The sequence below is a fragment of the Ovis canadensis genome, chromosome 26 (assembly GCF_042477335.2).
Source record: "Ovis canadensis isolate MfBH-ARS-UI-01 breed Bighorn chromosome 26, ARS-UI_OviCan_v2, whole genome shotgun sequence".
Taxonomy (NCBI): domain Eukaryota; kingdom Metazoa; phylum Chordata; class Mammalia; order Artiodactyla; family Bovidae; genus Ovis; species Ovis canadensis.
The window spans coordinates 46,500,447-46,518,732 of record NC_091270.1 but is presented as its reverse complement, the minus strand read 5'-3'; the positions used below and the strand labels follow the sequence as shown (position 1 = coordinate 46,518,732).

The following is an 18,286-nucleotide window of genomic DNA, read 5'->3' as shown; positions in this document are numbered from 1 at the left end:
GCACATAAATCCAGCATCTTACTTCTGATTCAAATCCTTCACTGGCTCCCAGTCACCACTGAGCAAGAGTCAAAGATTCTTTAAACGACAAGGATTTACTGCATAACACAGGGAATAATACTCAGTATCTTGTAATAAAGTAAAATGCAAAAGGATGGGGAAAATACAGACATATACATAAATATGTATGACCAAATCATTTTGCTGTAGGTCTGAAACTAATCCGATATTGTAAATCAACTATACTTCAATAGACTTTTTTAAAAAACTTAAGAAAAAAAGTCAACATTTTTCAGATGGCCAACCAGGCTTTCCATGAGTCTCCATTCCATTGAGGCTCTCCTATGTACTTTAGGCTTTCTCAAACAAAACTCACTGTACTTCCTGGCCAACCATGCTGTTTGACATGTGCCTGCTTTTAACCAAGCTGATCCTATACCCTGAGTACTCTGTGTAACTTTCCACCATGGTGACCTCTTATTCATCCTTCAAAACCTCTACAGGAATTATACTTGGCATACTCTTGGGTGATCACTCTGGCCAACAGAAATAATCATGTCCCTTCTATGTTAACACTGTTACATTATAATAGGCCGCATACTCTGCTTGAGATAGTTATTTATATATTCCTTTCATTTGATGGCTGCTTGGGCTTGTTAGGAATATAGACTGGGTCTCATTCCTTGAGGCAAAGAAGCCATCTACTGAACTAGTAAGAGATGAAAGCTTATTAGACCAAGCAAGAGACTGCCCATAAGTTGTCTTTAAATCACACTCTGATGTCAGGTCCAACAGAGCTGACCCGGCACTCACTGGAGGCTCCTGTGATGGAACAGCGGATGCAATGTTGGAATGGGATACATCCCTGCGGGACTCACTACTCCCTCACTTACCAAGCACACGACGCGTGATAAAAACACAAGAACTATACGGCTGTCTCAAGATCTGGGCTTTGAGATCAAAGAGAACTCGGCCCCTCACTGTCGGAGAAATTTCAGGAAAGCTACTTAACGTCAGCTTCAATTTTGACATCTATAAAATGAGAATAACAACAGTGCCTAAGTCGGCTGTGAGAATGAAACAGGATGACAGATGGCGAGTGCCTAGCAGAGGGCCTGGCCTGTGGTCCTCAGTATATGGTGACTAAGAGCCAAGGTCGTTCTTGGGGATTTTGCATCTTGAAGGATCATGGCATTGAGTGAAATGACAGATAAATATCATCTAGCGCTTGTCAGCTTCCATTTCCCTTGAGGGCTTTTCTTCCCATGAGCTCTCTCTGTTATCTTTTCTCTTGATCAGTCATTACCATCACTCCTCTACAGTACCAACTCCTATCACCTATTATCATATTTGAATAATTAAAAATGAGAATGTGACCTCTCTGCCTATCAAGGAGACATTCTCCCAAGCAAATGTAGGATGTTCACTACCACATAATACTTTACTTCTTTTAAACATACACAGATATTGTAACTAAGGTAATAACTATTTCAAATACTACATAGATGACAAGGAAAGATCAAACTGATAGGCTCATCTAGAACTGATGTACCAGTGACTGCTCCTGTCAAACTGGTGTGGTACTAGACAGACCTGCTCTTTCGTTCCCTTGCCATGACATGCCACAGCTACCTCCCACAGGGAAAGTGTAAATTGCTCAGTTGTGTCTGATTCTTCGTGACCCCAAGGACTGTAGCCCACCAGGATCCTGTGTCTCTGGAATTGTCCAGGCAAGAATACTGGAGTGGGCTGCCATGCCCTCTTCCTGGGGGTCTTGCCAATCCAGGGACAGAACCCGCGTCTCTTATGCCTCCTGCATTGGCAGGCGGGCTCTTTACCACTAGTGCCATCTGGAGAGCCATTCCCTTCTCCAGGGAATCTCCACCCAGGGATCAAACCTGGGTCTCCTGCATTGCAGGCACATTCTTTACCATCTGAGTCACTAGAGAAGCCCTTATAATCAAGGGGACGCTGTCGCTGCAAAGGCGATCTCCAAATGCTACTATGGAGCTGGCCCTTGAATCACCCATGTGGCATTTCCTGCACACAAAAATCAACATTTAAACCATCACGTGTGACTAGCAAGGGCTGGTGCTGGTGTCCATGGAGGATGCGCATCCTCGTGCACGATGAATAAGCACGTCAAGGAAGAGACTCTGATGGAGGACTGACAGCCAGATCTGTAAGGCAAGACTGAGTCAACAATTAAAAGAACAGTTCCAATTCAGTTAAGCCAGAGCCAAGAGAGACTCGACTACATTTAAATCAAAATTCACCGCAGCAGGGGATGATGAGCTGCTCAGCTCTGAATGCTGGATGTTTTTTTTCTTGGAGGCTTAACTGACAAAGCCAAGTGTATCGGAGTTATGTGCTAATGTGAACTGTGCTAAGCTGGGGCGGCGGGCCTGTCATCTGTGGTGCGGAAGCCACCACGACTTGCACCAGCCGAGGCTCAGAGAGTTTCATGAAGTCGCTCTCGCGCTCAGTGTACTGACTGTGCTGATCCTAAGACGGCTCTGTGGGAAGACCCCGGCTCCCTAATGTTTAACAGAGTGGAGAAGCGTGAGAGCTACACAGGGCGATGAAAGAGGCCATCGAGGATTCTTGCAGCAAATGCAGACTGTGGATCTGAAGTGAAACTGTTGTAAGATCAGCTGGGCGTATCTCCATAGTACCTGCGGGCAGGTGCTTATTCTGTGGGTCTGTAAGTACCCCATGAAGGAGAAACGGGCAGGTTCTATCTGACTAGTAGTTGTGTGAAAAGCCACACAGGGCACTCATGTACTTTTTCAGTTGCCCACAGTTAACTAAAAACAAAAATCATGTGGAGGGGTGGGATGACTGGGAGATTGGGACTAACATATATATATATATATCACTATGTATAAAACCTCAGAGAAGGGCATGGCAGACCACTCTAGTATTCTTGCCTGGAGAATCCCATGGACAGTGGAGCCTGGCAGGCTGCAGTCCATGGGGTTGCAAAGAGCTGGACACGACTGAGCAGCAAACACACACGTATAAAACAAATAACTAATGAGAACAGGAGGGTCCCTGATGGCTCAGTGGTAAAGAATCTGCCTGCCAATGCAAGAGATCCAAGTTCGATCCCTGGGTTGGGAAGATCCCCTGGAGAAGGGAAAGGCGAACCACTTCAGTATTCTTGCCTGGAGAATTGCATGGACAGAGGAGCCTGGTGGGCTACCACCCTGGGGGTCACAAAAGAGGTGGACACATCTTAGTGACTAAACAGCAACAACAACTGAGAACAGGCTGTATAGCACAGGGAACTCTACCTCATGTTCTGTGGTGACTCAACTGGGAAGGAAATCTAAAAATGAGAGGATTGAGCGGGCGGGGGAGCGGCTGCGGGTACATGTGCGCGTGTGGCGCCGGGCTCTGGAGCAAGCGGCTCCTCTGCGCACCCAGGTTGGGGATGCTCTGGGGTGGGGTTCCCGCCGCTCCGGGTCCTCCAATGCACTCTGTTTGCCTTTAATTTAAAAAAAAATAAAAAATAAATAAAAATGAGAGGATATATGTATACATATAACTGACTTACTTTGCTGTATGGCAAGAAACTAACACAACATTGTAAAGCCACTTTACGCCAATATAAAATTAATACAAAAAAAACAAATAAAAGGTATTCGAGATGGTGGCATTTCTCTAAAGAAAGAGACCCCTTGGGTCTCTTCTCCAAGAGACCAGATGACAATTAGGATTTGGGAATCACGGCGAAAGAGTTCTAGGAGAAGCTGTGATGGCTACGGTTGGTGGTTTCTGTTTGACGTTTGAAAAAGTTCTGCCTAAAATACAAAGGCAGCCTACATTGGCTAAGCGAGTCAGGATGGCGTGTGGCGTGCTTCAGAGAAGCATTAAAATCCATGCTGTCTCAGCAGGATGGGGACTGAGCTCTTGATTCATGCCCGTGGAGCATTACTGCTGAATTACAGAACCGCAGCTCTTTATGGGGAAGCCTCCCAAACTGCTTTTACTTCTGCATAATTCAAGATATAAAGACTGTTTATGGCTGCTCAACTGCATAAGAAGGCGAAGGATAGAGAAATCGCTCCACACCTTCATTCTGTTAACTCAGAAATCACGCATTTTCTTTGTGTATGCGCTTTCCTCTCAGAGTTTACTATCGATTGATTAACTACTGACCTTCTCCTGTTTCCCTCCAAATTGCCTTCCCTCTTGATCCATTTGCTTCTTCTCCCAATTTGAGAAACCTTAAGCAGACTCTGAAAATTGTGAAAGGAGAAAGGATGCAATCCACCAGGGAGAAAAAAAGAAAGAGGGGAAGAGAGGGAGGAGGATGCCAACTGCTTCTCCATCCAATCAAAGTTTATTCAAAGTGGAGACCGGCACTGAGCAACTCTGCCAGTGCACCCCGGGAACCTGAAAACAGGGCAGATTTCAAGGCCACTGAATGATGGAGTTTCACTGCAGTTGGACCCAGCCATGGAATAATGGCCAAGAGTAAAGAAATGGTGGAAACCATATGATGTCACTTAGACGTGTCATCTAAAACACGACGCGGATGAACTTATCTATGAAAAAACTCATTTCTGGTCTTTTTAAAAATTTATTTCATTTAAATATAGTTGATCTGCAATGTTGTGTTACTTTCTGCTGTACAGGATGGCGGTTTCATGTATATACATATATATGTACCATAGATATATTCTTTTTCATTTCCATTGTGGTTTATCACAGGATATTGAAGGATATCCCTGGGCTATACAACAGGACCTTGAGGCTTATTCCCTAAATATAATACTTCTGCACCTGCTCTTCTCAAACCCCTGCTCTATCCCTCCCTCACCGCCTTCTTCTTGGCAACCGCAAATCTGTCCTTCATGTCTGTGAGTCTGTTTCATAGATAAGTTCATCCGTGTCGTGTTTTAGATTACACGTCTAAGAGACATCATCTGAAGTGAAGTGAAGTCACTCGGTCGTGTCCAACTCTCTGCAACCCCGTGGACTGTAGCCCACCAGGCTCCTCCGTCCATGGGATTCTCCAGGCAAGAATTCTGGAGTGGAGTGACATTTCCTTCTCCAGGGGATCTTCCCGACCCAGGGATCGAACCCAGGTCTCCTGCATTGCAAGCAGACTCTTTAACCTCTGAGCCAGCAGGGAAGCCCATATGGTACACATATATGTATATACATGAAACCACCATGCTGTACAGCAGAAAGTAACACAACGTTGTACATCAACTATACTTCAATGAAATAAATTTTAAAAAAAACCAGAAATGGAGAAAAAGAAAAAGCAGAAGGCTGGCATGTGTGCACACACAGACAGGTTAACTTATGTCATAATCTTGCTTTCACACTCTTAGTAGCACATGCATGAAATAAGATGGCAGGTGAGAAAACGACAGGCTTCTTATCTTACTCGGCTCATGCTCAGCATACAACATCCAACATAGAAAGAAGCTTCACCAGGTTGAGTTTAAGAGAACAGCCTCCGAATCCAGGCTTTTCGGATTCAATGAGTGGCTTAATCACTCAGTAAGCTGCTAAATCACTCTGTGCCTCGGTTTCTTTATTTATAACACTGGCATGTAACTGTCGCCAGAAAGTTGCTGGAAGGATTCAGTGATGAGTACCTGCCATTGAGTGCATATACAATGAATCTTGGCGATGGAGTAGTTTCTCCATGAAATTATCCACAGAATCAACGATTCCATAAAACAGAGATATTCCTGTATTTGCCTTCTCACAGATAGTAGCTTTAAGGATCAAATGAGTCAATATATGTGAAAAATCTTTGTAAATTTGAAAGTGATCATTTGAATTTAAGCATTTATTATTATGTATATCAAAGAGCGGGCTTCCCCAGTGGCTCAGCTGTAAAGAATTTGCCTGCAGCACAGGAGCCTTAGGAGACACAAGTTCGATCCCTGGGTCGGGAAGATCCCCTAGAGGAGGGCATGGCAACCGACTCCAGTATTCTTGCCTGGGAAATCCCATAGACAGAGAAGCCTGGTGGGCTATAGCACATTGAGTAGAGTCTAACGTGACTGAAGAGACTTAGCATGCACATATGCATGCCAAAAAGCAGTCGTGTGGATATTCATCCACTAAGTCACAGAGGCTTCCAGACTATTCCCAGAAGCCAAGTGTTATCTGCCAAGGTACGAGTGAGGGGAGTAGGAGGGGGGTAGTGAAAGGGATGGGGAGGATGGGGGTGGGAGGGGTAGGGTATAAAAGGATCCTGAAAAGCATCATTTGCCTTTCCTATCCTGAAGGGAGTTAGCTCAAGGAAATATGACATAAGGTCATAAGAAGTTAATACAGGAAGTACAGCAAGAAAGAGAAACCAAAAAAATGTTCATAGCGTTATGCTATAAACATACACACTACTATACATAAAACAGACAGCTAATAAGAACCTGCTGTGTAGTGCAGGGAACTCTGCTCAATGCTATGCAATGACCTGTCTTGGAAAAGAACCTAAAAAAGAGTGGATATGTGTATAACTGATTCACCTGGCTATATACCTGAAACGTGTCAACACTGTAAATCAACAATACGCCAATAAATATTAAAAAATTAAAAGTGTTTAGAGGAAAGGAGAAACTGCGGCCCTTAACTTGCCCAGGCCACACTGATTAAAGTAGATATTTCCAAGAAAGCAAAGTCAGTGTTACCTGGGATGGCCAGGAGCAAGTCCGACTTGGCTGGGTTAAAAGAGCTTCTCCCAGACTGTGTAAAGGGCAGATAGATGGGGGATGTCAAGGACCTTCCAGACAAAGAAAAATGGGGGAACAAAGAGATGGGGCTGTAAATAATACAGCCAGAAAGTAGCAAGAAGGAAAGGAAGTCGAGCCTGTAGGGCTGACCTAGAAGAATGCAGGGAGAAAAAGGAAGAGAGTCAAGACACTGCCTTCGCCACTCCATCACTTTCTCTACCCTTGGCTTTGAGAAATGTAATTCCATCTTCCGTATTTCACCCCCTCCAGGGATAAAGAACAAGAAAAAAAATAAGAAAATAAATACAAATCAGGAGCTTTAGATGGCTTCTTTACTTCCTCAGTGAGGAACCAGAACTTCTCAGATAAGGACGTGGTAAAAGTCAGTCCATTAATAAGATTGACTTAGGGACCTGTATTAATGATGAGGGTTTTCGGGCTGCAGACATTCACTTTTTAAAGAACTTATATTAACCTCATTTTCCCATCTCTCTTACGATAGCAAATTTCTTTTTACAGGAATGTTTTTAGAGAAGTAATTTACTGGCACTTAATTACTAGTATTTAACCAATTCAACATTCCCTTTTCTAAGAGCCCATTAGGTTTCTATTACAATATTATACATTCTAATCAAATGTCGCTTTCTGCAAAGGTCTTCATTGTCAGTCTCCTCAAAGCAAAGTTTATCTGGACTATTAGACATTCTCTCTCTGCTTTGGTTGCACCAAATTAATCATTTATACCTAAGGTCCACCGCTTCAGAACTTGGGCATCTCAATGTTTCTCCAGTGGATTATTAAGAATCTTTTTTAAAATAAAATCCTCATTTCCTAGTCTGTTTGATTGAGGTTAAACACAATAGTCTAGTGATTCTTGTATGAAACAGTTCAATGTCATAAGATTCTCTCCTGGGTTTTATGGCAATGAACAAATTTGAAATAAATGAACCTTTCATTAAGAATATCCTCACAGGGGAGAAGGGAAAAGGGCTTCTGACTTAAAAACTGTCTGTACCAGTCTAACAGAGTTATTAAAACAAATCTGATAGTACGCTGATTCTATTATTTATTCAACAGGAATAATCGGAGATACAAAAGGGGCCATAGGAGTTTCCAGCCCCATTCCTTATTTTACAGATAAAGAAAAAGAGATCAACAGCCCTCAAAGAGCCTTTAGCTCATAGTGACTTGCTTGGTTCTAAGGGACACTTTTAGGTACTCATCAAAGGCATCCTTCAAGTAGTAAGACAGGGCACACTCAGAGTCACCCTCATGATTCTTCACTGCAAGCAACCAACTCTGCTCTGACTTGTTTAGGTAGAAAAGGATTTTATTAAAGATTATATCTCTAATAAAGTTCTTCCAGGGCTTCCCAGGTGGTGCTAGTTTTAAAGAATCTGCCTGCCAATGCAAGAGATGTAAGAGAATGCAGGTTCAATCCCTGGGTCGGGCAGATTCTCTGGAAGAAGGGGAGTGAAGTGAAAGTCGCTCAGTTGTGTCTGATTCTTTGTGACCCCGTGGACTATATATAGTCCATGGAATTCTCCAGGCCAGAAAATTGGCCTGTCCTTTCCCTTCTCCAGGGCATCTTCCCAAGCCAGGGATCAAACCCAGGTCTCCTGCATTGCAGGCAGATTCTTTACCAGCTGAGCCACAAGGGAAGCCCCAAAGGTTAGGAAATGTCCCTGGGTGGGCTCGAACCACCAACCTTTAGGTTAAAAGCCAAACGTGCTTACCATTGTGCCACAGACACATGAGGTAGGCATGGCAACCCACTGCAGTATTCTTGCCTGGAGAATCCCCACGGACAGAGCAGCCTGGCAGGCTACAGTCTATGGGGTCTCAAAGAGTCAGACACAGCTGAAGTGACTTACACACACACACACACACACACACACACAGAATTGCCTAGAATCTCCAGTAAAGTCAAAGATACATAGTGAAAGTGAAAGTGAAGTCGCTCAGTCGTGCCCGACTCTTTGTGACCCCATGGACTGTAGCCTACCAGGCTCCTCTGTCCATGGGATTTTCCAGGTAATAGTACTGGAGTGGATTGCTGTTTCCTTCTCTAGGGGATCTTCCCGACTCAGGGATTGAACCCAGGTCTCCCGCATTGCAGACAGACGCTTTACTGGCTAAGCCACCAGGAAGATTCATAACAGCCAGTCAAATGGAACAATAAGCAACCACATCATAGGGAAATGGAGAGTCATGTGGCAGCGTCCTCGCAGTTCTAAACCCATGACATTGACATGGCTCCCAGCCATAGGACTCGCCAGTTCTGTGGCGGCACCTCTGCCACCATCCTCTCCAGAGATGGATGTCCATACCAGTACCTCATCATGTTGCTCAACACTCCATCCCACCTTGAGTGAGCACACCTGACGAGTGGGCCTAGCCACAAAGACTAGAAAATAAGCTTTGCAGCTTTCACCTTAGGGAGGTGAGACTTTAAAAGAAATTCCCTGAACATAAGAAAGTAGGACAAATATTCACCAAGCTTAACAGAGCTTCTTTAAAAACCTTTGACTTCCGTATGGGCATTTGGAAGGAAAAAATGATCTCCTTTCCCTAACTGCACCTAGAGAAGGAGATGGCAACCCACTCCAGTATTCTTGCCTGGAGAATTCCATGGACAGAGGAGCCTGGTGGGCCACAGTCCATGGGGTCACAAAGAGTTGGACACGACTGAGTAACTAACACTTTCCCTAAATCCACCCTCCTGCCCCAGCCTTCACCAGGAATTTGTTTTCGAACACAGGTGTGACTCTGATATACTTTCATTCTTTCATTCTGTTCCTGGGACCTCATCTTGTTACACAAGCATGTCAACTTACTTACTCATCAGTCAACAGAGAGAAGGGGACCTTCTCCAAGCTACACTTCATTGACTAAGGCCCTTGACCTTTTTTTTTTAATTGGAAGTATAATTGATTTCTGCTTTATAGCAAAGTGATTCCGTTATACACACACACATACACGTATTCTTTTTTCTTGTTCTTTCCCATTATAGTTTATCACAGGACACTGAACATAGTTCCCTGTACTATGCAGCAGCTGTTTATCCATTCTAAATGTAACAGTTTGCATCTATAATCCCCAAGCTCCCAATCCTCCCCTCCCCCACAGCAACCACAGATCTCTTTGCTCTGTGAGTCTGTTTCCGTTTTGTAGATAAAATCCATTTGTGTCACATTTTAGAATCCACATATAAGAGATATCACATCTTCACTTAGTATGAGCATCTCTAGGTCCATCCAAGTTGCTGCCAATGGCATTATTTCCCTCTTTTTTATGGCTGAGTAGTAGTCCATTGTGCATATGTAATCCATTCCCTATGTAAAACAGCATGGAGGTTCACCAAAACTAAATAGAGGGCCGTACGATCCAGCAATCTCACTCACTCCAATTTATCTGGAGAAAGCTATAATGCCAAACATACACGCATCCTTATATTCATAGCAGCACTATTTGTAATAGCCAAGATATGGCTCCTTGACCTTCACCTTTCTAATTCTAGCACCATCTTGATCCCTCAGTGACATAAAAACAATAAGATTGCCCAGCATGCAGTGGCTCAAGGCTACAATCTGTTAGTTGCTTGCCTTTGGCTTTTAATTCTCAGACATTGAATTATTTTGAGGAGGTTGTTTACCTTGATGTGTACAGAATTAGCCTTAGACACTAAGCCTTTATGGCAAGTTTTATTGTCCAAGGCAAATATAACCTGTTAAGATTTACAGGCTTTATTAACAGCAATAACCATTTTACAACCAACATCAGTAAATCAGGTTTTATTGAGAACTCTACAATTTTAATCTGTGGAAAACCATTAAAATGTCGGATTTTCATTGGACATAATTTCTAACTTTTATGAAAGATAGATTTTGCATTTAATTGGGGAGTATAAAAAAGTGCAGTGTGGGATAACGAATTGTTTTGAAAAGAGCAAATTGGTTTTAGCTAAACAGCAGTGTCAAACACTAAACAGTGGCCATCTTTAGTTAGAACTGCCCCAAGGTTGAGGTTAAAAGCAACTGTAGCAACAAATGCATTCTAATACATCTCACAATGGGACGAGCTCATGGCGTTTAGAAAAGGCTGAATTATCATCTGTTCACATTCCAGGTATTTTCAGAAAAGCATACAACTAATTATTTCATTTAAACCTAAGTCTGCTGCCTGGTGAGTACCTTCAAGTTTATATACCAGGCTTGCTTTGGAGGTAGCGCTAGTGGTAAAGAACTCACCTGCCAATGCAAGAGGCCTAAGGGAGGCGGGTTCGATCCCTGTATCAGGCAAATCCCCTGAAGGAGGGCACGACAACCCACTTCAGGATTCTTGCCTGGGGAATCCCCATGGACAGAGAAGTCTGGCAGGCAACAGTCTAGAGCGCTGCAAAACATCAGACACGACTGAAGGGACTTAGCATGCATGCATACATACTAAATGTGGAATGATTTAGAGAAGATTAGCATGGCCCTGTGCAACAGTGATGCAAAAATTCACGAAGCATTACATATTTTTGTTTGGAAGCTTCCTACAAAACTAAACACACTCTTAGCACATGATCCAGCAACAGTACTCCTTGATATTTACTCAAATAAGCTAAAAATTTACAGCCACACAAACCCAAACGTGGATATTTATATCAGCTTTATTCAGAATTACCAAATCTTGGAAGCAACCTTGATGTCCTTCAGTAGGTGAATGAATAAATAAACCGGGTTCATTCAAACAATGGAATATTATCCAATGCTACAAAAGCAATAAGCTATTAAGTCATGAAAAGACATGGAGGAAGCTCAAACACATATTACTAAGTGAAAGGCACCAATCTGAAAAGGCTACATGCTATATGGTTTCAACTATATGACATTCGGAAAAGGAAAAGCCATGTAGACAGTTTAAAAAAAAAATCAGAGGTTTCCAGACATTGTGGGGAGGGAGGGATGAACCGACAGAGCACAGACGATTTTTAGGGCAGAGAAAAGACTCTGTATGATACGATAACGGTGAATACACGCATACATGTGTGCTAACTCGCTTCAGTCCTGTCCAGCCCTTTGTGACCCTATGCACTGCACCTGCCAGAATCCTCTGTCCACAGGAATTCTCCCAGCAAGCATACCGGAGGGAGTTGGCATGCCCTCCTCCAGAGGATCTGCCTGACCCAGCGATCCAGCCCGCGTCTCCTGTCTTTTGCATTGTCGAGTGGGTTCTTTACCACTAGCACCATCTGGGAAGCCCAATGATGGATGTGTCTCATTATTAATTTGTCCAAACCCACAGAATATAAAACACTAAGAATGAACCCTAATGTAAACTATGGACTTTGGGTGATAAAAAAAGTTTATATACCCAAGTGTTTTTAGTAACAATAATGCCATTCATTACTGGTTGGGGCACAGACTTGGATTACTGTGAGACTGAATGGTTTGTCTCGGAAACGAACAGAGATCACTCTGTCATTTTTGAGAACGCATCCAAGTATTGCATTTCAGACTCTTTTGTTGACTATGAGGGCAACTCCATTTCTTCTAAGGGATTCTTACCCACAGTAGTAGATAAAATGGCCATCTGAGTTAAATTCACCCATTTCCATCCATTTTAGTTCACTGGTTCCTAAAATGTTGATGTTCACTCTTGCCATCTCCTGTTTGACCACTTCCAATTTAACTTGATTCATGGACCTGACATTCCCGGTTTCTATGCAATGTTGTTCTTTACAGCATCAGACTTTACTACCGTCACCAATCGCATCCACAACTGTGTGTGGTTTTTGCTTTGGCTCTGTCTGTTCATTCTTTCTGGAGTTTTTTCTCCACTGCTCTCCAGTAGCATACTGGGCACCTACCAACCTGGGAAGGTTATCTTTCAGTGTCCTATATTTTTGCCTTTTCATACGGTTCATGAGGTTCTCAAGGCAAGAATACTGAAGTGGTTTGCCATTTCCTTCTCCAGTGGACCATGTTGTCAGAACACTACGCCATGACCTGTCCATCTTGGGTGGCCCCACAAGGCATGGCTCATAGTTTCATAGTTCCCCAACCAATAGTGCTGAAGTTGAATGCTTCTATGAAGACCTTCAAGAACTAACATCCAAAAAAGATGTCCCTTTTCATTATAGGGGACTGGAATGCAAAAGTAAGAAATCAAGAGATACATAGAGTAACAGGCAAATTGACTTGGCCTTGGAGTACAAAATGAAGCAGGGCAAAGGCTAACAGAATTTTGCCAAGAGAACACACTGGTCATAGTAAATACCCTCTTCCAACAAAACAAGAAAAAACTCTACACATGGACATCACCAGATGGTCAATATCAAAATCAGATTGATTATATTCTTTGCAGTCAAAGATAGAGAAGCTCTATACAGTTAGCAAAAACAAGACTAGGAGCTGACTGTGGCTCAGATCATGAACTCCTTATTGCCAAATTCAGACTTAAAGAAAGCAGGGAAAACCACTAGACCATTCAGTGATTTATCAATGGTTTATTCAGAAGGGTAAATCAAATCCCTTCTGATTATACAGTGGAAGTGACAAATAGATTCAAGGGATTAGATCTGATAGACAGAGTGTCTGAAGAACTATGACAGAGGTTTGTGACACTGTACAGGAGGCAGTGATCAAGACCATCCCAAGAAAAAGAAATGCAAAAAGGCAAAATGGTTGCCTCAGGAGGCCTCACAAAAAGCTGAGAAAAGAAGAGAAGCTAAGGGCAAAGGAGAAAAGGAAAGATATACCCATCTGAATGCAGAATTCCAAAGGATAGCTAGCGAGATGAGAAAGTCTTCTTAGTGATCAGGGGAAAGAAAGAGAGGAAAACAACAGAATAGGAAAGACTAGAGATCTCTTCAAGAAAATTAGACATACCAAGGGAATATTTCATGTAAGGACAGGTGCAATAAAGGACAGAAATGGTATGGACCTAACAGAAGCATAAGATATTAAGAAGAGGTAGCAACAATACACAGAAGAATTATATAAAAAAGATCATCATGACCCAGATAGCCACAATGGTGTGATCACTCACCTAGAGCCAGACATCCTGGAATGTGAAGTCAAGTGGGCCTTAGGAAACATCACTATGAACAAAGCTAGTGGAGGTGATGGAATTCCAGTGGAGCTATTTCAAATTCTGAAAGATGATGCTGTGAAAGTGCTGCACTCAATATGCCAGCAAATTTGGAAAACTCAGCAGTGGCCACAGGACTGGAAAAGGTCCGTTTTCATTCCAGTCCCAAAGAAAGGCAATGCCAAAGAATGCTCAAACTACCCCACAAATGCAGTCATCTCACACGCTAGTAATGCTCAAAATTCTCCAAGCCAGGCTTCAACAGTACGTGAACTATGAAATTCCAGATGTTCAAGTTGGATTTACAAAAGGCAAAGGAACCAGAGATCAGATTGCCAACATCCCTTGGATCATTGAAAAGCAAGAGAGTTTCAGACATCTACTTCTACTTCTGCTTTATTGACTATGCCAAAGCCTTTGACTGTGTGAATCACAACAAACTGGAAAATTCTTAAAAGAGATGGGACTATCTGACCACCTGACATGCCTCCTGAGAAATCTGTATCCAGATAAAGAAGCAACAATTAGAACCGGACATGGAACAACAGACTGGTTCCAGATTGGGAAGGGGGTATGTCAAGGCTGTATATTGTAATTCTGCTTATTTAACTTATATTCAGAGTACATCATGCGAAATGCCGGGCTGGATAAGCCACAAGCTGGAATCAAGATTGCCCGGAGACATATCAATATTTCTCAGATACACAGATACGTGGATGACGCCACACTTACCAAAAAGCAAAGAACTAAACAGCCTCTTGATGAAAGTGGAAGAGGAGAGTGAATAAGTTGGCTTGAAACTCAACATCCAGAAAATGAAGATCATGGCATCCAGTCCCATCACTTAATGGCAAATAGATGGGGAAACAATAGGAACAATGAGAGAATTTATTTTGGGGGGCTCCAAAATCACGGCAGATGGTGACTGCAGCCATGAAATTAAAAGACGCTTGCTCCTTGGAAGAAAAGCTGACTAACCTAGAGAGCTTATTAAGAAGCAGAGACGTTACTTTGCCAACAAAGGTCCATCTAGTCAAGGCTGTGGTTTTTGCAGTAGTCATGTATGGATGTGAGAATTGGACAATAAAGAAAGCTGAGTGCTGAAGAACTGATGCTTTTTGAACTGTGGTGTTGCAGATGACTCTTAAGAGTCCCCTGGACTGCAAGGAGATCCAACCAGTCCATCCTAAAGGAAATCAGTCCTGAATATTCATTGAAAGAACTGATGCTGAAGCTGAAAGTACAATACTTTGACCACCTGATGCAAAGAACTGACTCACTGAAAAGACCCTGATGCTGGGAAAGATTGAAGGTGGGAGGAGAAGAGGACGACGGAGGATGAGATGCTTGGATGGAATCCCCGACTCAATGGACACGAGTTTGAGTAAGCTCTGGGAGTTTGTGATGGACAGGGAAGCCTCGCATGCTGCAGTCCATGGGGTCGCACAGAGTCAGACACGACTGAGTGATGGAACTAAACTGAATGCCATTCATAAGACTCCCCAGGGGATAAGGTAAAACCTCGGATAGTTACCAGCTTCTGTAAATAACCAAAATAGCCATTTATTTCCTCCATGCACTAGATCGTGTGTGCTCAGATGCTAAGTCCTGTCCAACTCTTTTGTGACTCCATGGACTGCAGCCTGCCAGGCTCCTCTGCCGATGGGTTTCCCCAGGCAAGAATACTGGAGTGCGCTGCCATTTCCTTCTCCAGGGGTCTTCCTGACCCAGGGATGGAAACCTTATCTGCTGCATTCATAGGCAGATTCTTTACCATTGAGCCACCAGGGAAGCCCATAAGAGATTATACGCATTAGACAACAAGAGAGGAGGACAGGAAGCATTCTGGTGCTTCCTCCTCTGACGAACTTGAAAGGCAAGAAAAAGGCACAGGCTTGGAGGAAGAGCTCATGGGCTGCCTGGGGAAAGGAGGGGTGGTCCAAGCAGCATCCTTCTTCATGGGGCTGAAAGTGTGCTACAAACCGCAAAGGTTTTCAATTTCAATCTGCATCCTCAATTGCAATGGAACCCTACATCTTCTTCTGAGAAGCAAAGTTCACAATGCTTTAAAAAAGAAGAAAATGAGAAGGAAGAACTGAAGCCACGATCCTCTCTACTATTTATTTAGTATTAGAAACTGTGCTAGATGCCTTGCAAATTCTTGGGTTTTGTTCTTAGGCTGAAGCAATGCAACAGGAAACGTGTTGTTCCTGTTTTCAGATGAGGCCTCTGAGGTGGCCAGTATTTGCCATAGGTCCTAGTATCAGGAGGTGCTAGTCAGGACTGGACTGCAGTTTGACTCCAAAATTGTTACTTTCCCTCCATTATGCCACACTAAGAATTTTCAGTTCTCTACCATTTCCAGACTCCACGACTATATCCCAGGAGAGAGAACCCGGTGATACAGACATCATTACCCACTTATGAGGATCTAACCGGGGCCCATTATGACAATGATGTCTTTTGGGGTCATGGCCAAATGTGGGGAAAGTTGTAATAAGGGTGGAGACTACTTGTATTCTCTCCTCTTCATATGCCCTCTTTCCTTCCCCTCCAAGGCACCCTCTCTGTAACTGAAGACTTTCAGTACTTCCTGTTTCCTATGATTACATCTAACCCAGGCTCCTGGTCCCTGGGAGGATAGGGGCTCCAGGACTGCCCTGCTCCCAGAGCCTCTATTCCCTCTGTGTTCGTAAGTTTTATCGCTAGATGATCTATTTCAAACAACGAAACACAGCAATTACAACAACTTTTGGATTAGCATATCAGCTGGAAGAGATTTCAATGAAAAAAACTATTTCTCAGGGCAGACTGTCAGGCAGCAGCAGAAGAAGATATGTTATTACTGGTCTATGGGTCCCAAGCTTCCAGAAAGGCTTTGCAGAAGTTAACCAATCCTATCATCTCACTAAAAAGAAACACCAACTAGCAAAGAGAGGAAAAGTGTAACCTTTAAGTTTGATTGACTCCGTGATCTGAAAGCTTGGACAAGTTTCTCCTTCCCCTCCAAGGCACCCTCTCTGTAACTGAAGACATTCAGTACTTCCTGTTTCCTATGATTACATCTAACCCAGGCTCCTGGTCCCTGGGAGGATAGGGGCTCCAGGACTGCCCTGCTCCCAGAGCCTCTATTCCCTCTGTGTTCGTAAGTTTTATCGCCAGATGATCTATTTCAAACAACGAAACACAGCAATTACAACAACTTTTGGATTAGCATATCAGCTGGAAGAGATTTCAATGAAAAAAACTATTTCTCAGGGCAGACTGTCAGGCAGCAGCAGAAGAAGATATGTTATTACTGGTCTATGGGTCCCAAGCTTCCAGAAAGGCTTTGCAGAAGTTAACCAATCCTATCATCTCACTAAAAAGAAACACCAACTAGCAAAGAGAGGAAAAGTGTAACCTTTAAGTTTGATTGACTCCGTGATCTGAAAGCTTGGACAAGTTTCTGTAAGATGGACATGAAAATACCAAGAGCTTTCTAGCATCTCATTGCAATCTTCTGCAAATTAAATTAAAAACAGAAAAGATTACTTAACACAGTGCCTGGCACACAGAGGTACTCTTTCTATTCTTATGCAAAGCACCTTGTCTGGTCATCTAGATAGAGTTAGATGCCAAGTATGTTCTATCTTACAGAGAGAAGACAGAGGTGTCTTGTGAAAATAAGACGTGCTCCCAAGGTTCCTTTCAATGTGCCAAGTAGGAGACCTCCTATTCCACTGCAGGACAAAACCAGCTGGTACATCAGCTAGTTCTGACTGGATCAGTCACCAGTTGTGACTGGACCCCACCAGTCACAACTCCTTCTAGTGATGACCTCTGGGACCCCACAGGAGGTGGGCAGGACGGGAACCAGGGTGCAGTGGAGCACGTGGAACATCCCTGCTCAGAGAAGGTAACTTTGACTGATGATATTTCACAGTGACGATTACATAACTGATCAATTTCCAAGCAGTTTCCAGTTACTGTCATTCTGAAGAGTCATTAACATTAGGATACTCACATGACTAAGAGGTCAGTAAGCACAAAAATACTCTGCAATCTGAAGACCCCATGACAGGCACTGGTAGACATCCCCCTCCAAGAGACCCTGACCACAGAAGGTATGAACATTTTCACCTTCTTTTCCTATCTGTATCCGTCTTTCTCACAGCTTTCTCCTCTAGATCGACCTGCCCTTCAACAAAAACACAAATGTTGGTAGAGATAACTAGTGTGTCAGTGCACAGACATAGGTAGTATCCATCTCATAAATAAGTGAAATTTCAAAGTAACACGTGTTTGGAACCCAGATGCTTTCCCACCTTAAGATGCTATAAAAGCTTGTTAAGGCCCCACACCAGCCATTAACCCACAGTGCAGCTGAAACATTCTCCATATTCATCCATAATACAAAAGGTAGGAAACAAAGCTTCCCCTCTTCAGCTCAGAATTTCTGTTTTAAACCATCCTACAGTCACAGCTGTTCCTTGAAATGGCCCTCTTTCAGCCAGCCTGGC

At 43.2% G+C, this 18,286-nt stretch overlaps 1 protein-coding gene, 1 non-coding gene and 1 pseudogene across 2 annotated transcripts in view; 1 reads left to right on the top strand and 2 right to left on the bottom strand.

Moving 5' to 3' along the window:
* Window positions 1-18,286, bottom strand: part of UNC5D (unc-5 netrin receptor D) — a 647,189-nt gene that overhangs the window by 206,049 nt on the left and 422,854 nt on the right. The window lies entirely within an intron of this gene.
* On the bottom strand, window positions 8,385-8,457 carry TRNAK-UUU (transfer RNA lysine (anticodon UUU)). The gene has a single exon. It is a non-coding gene; the product is annotated as a tRNA-Lys (tRNA).
* LOC138431179 (U6 spliceosomal RNA) lies at window positions 11,135-11,231 on the top strand (annotated as a pseudogene).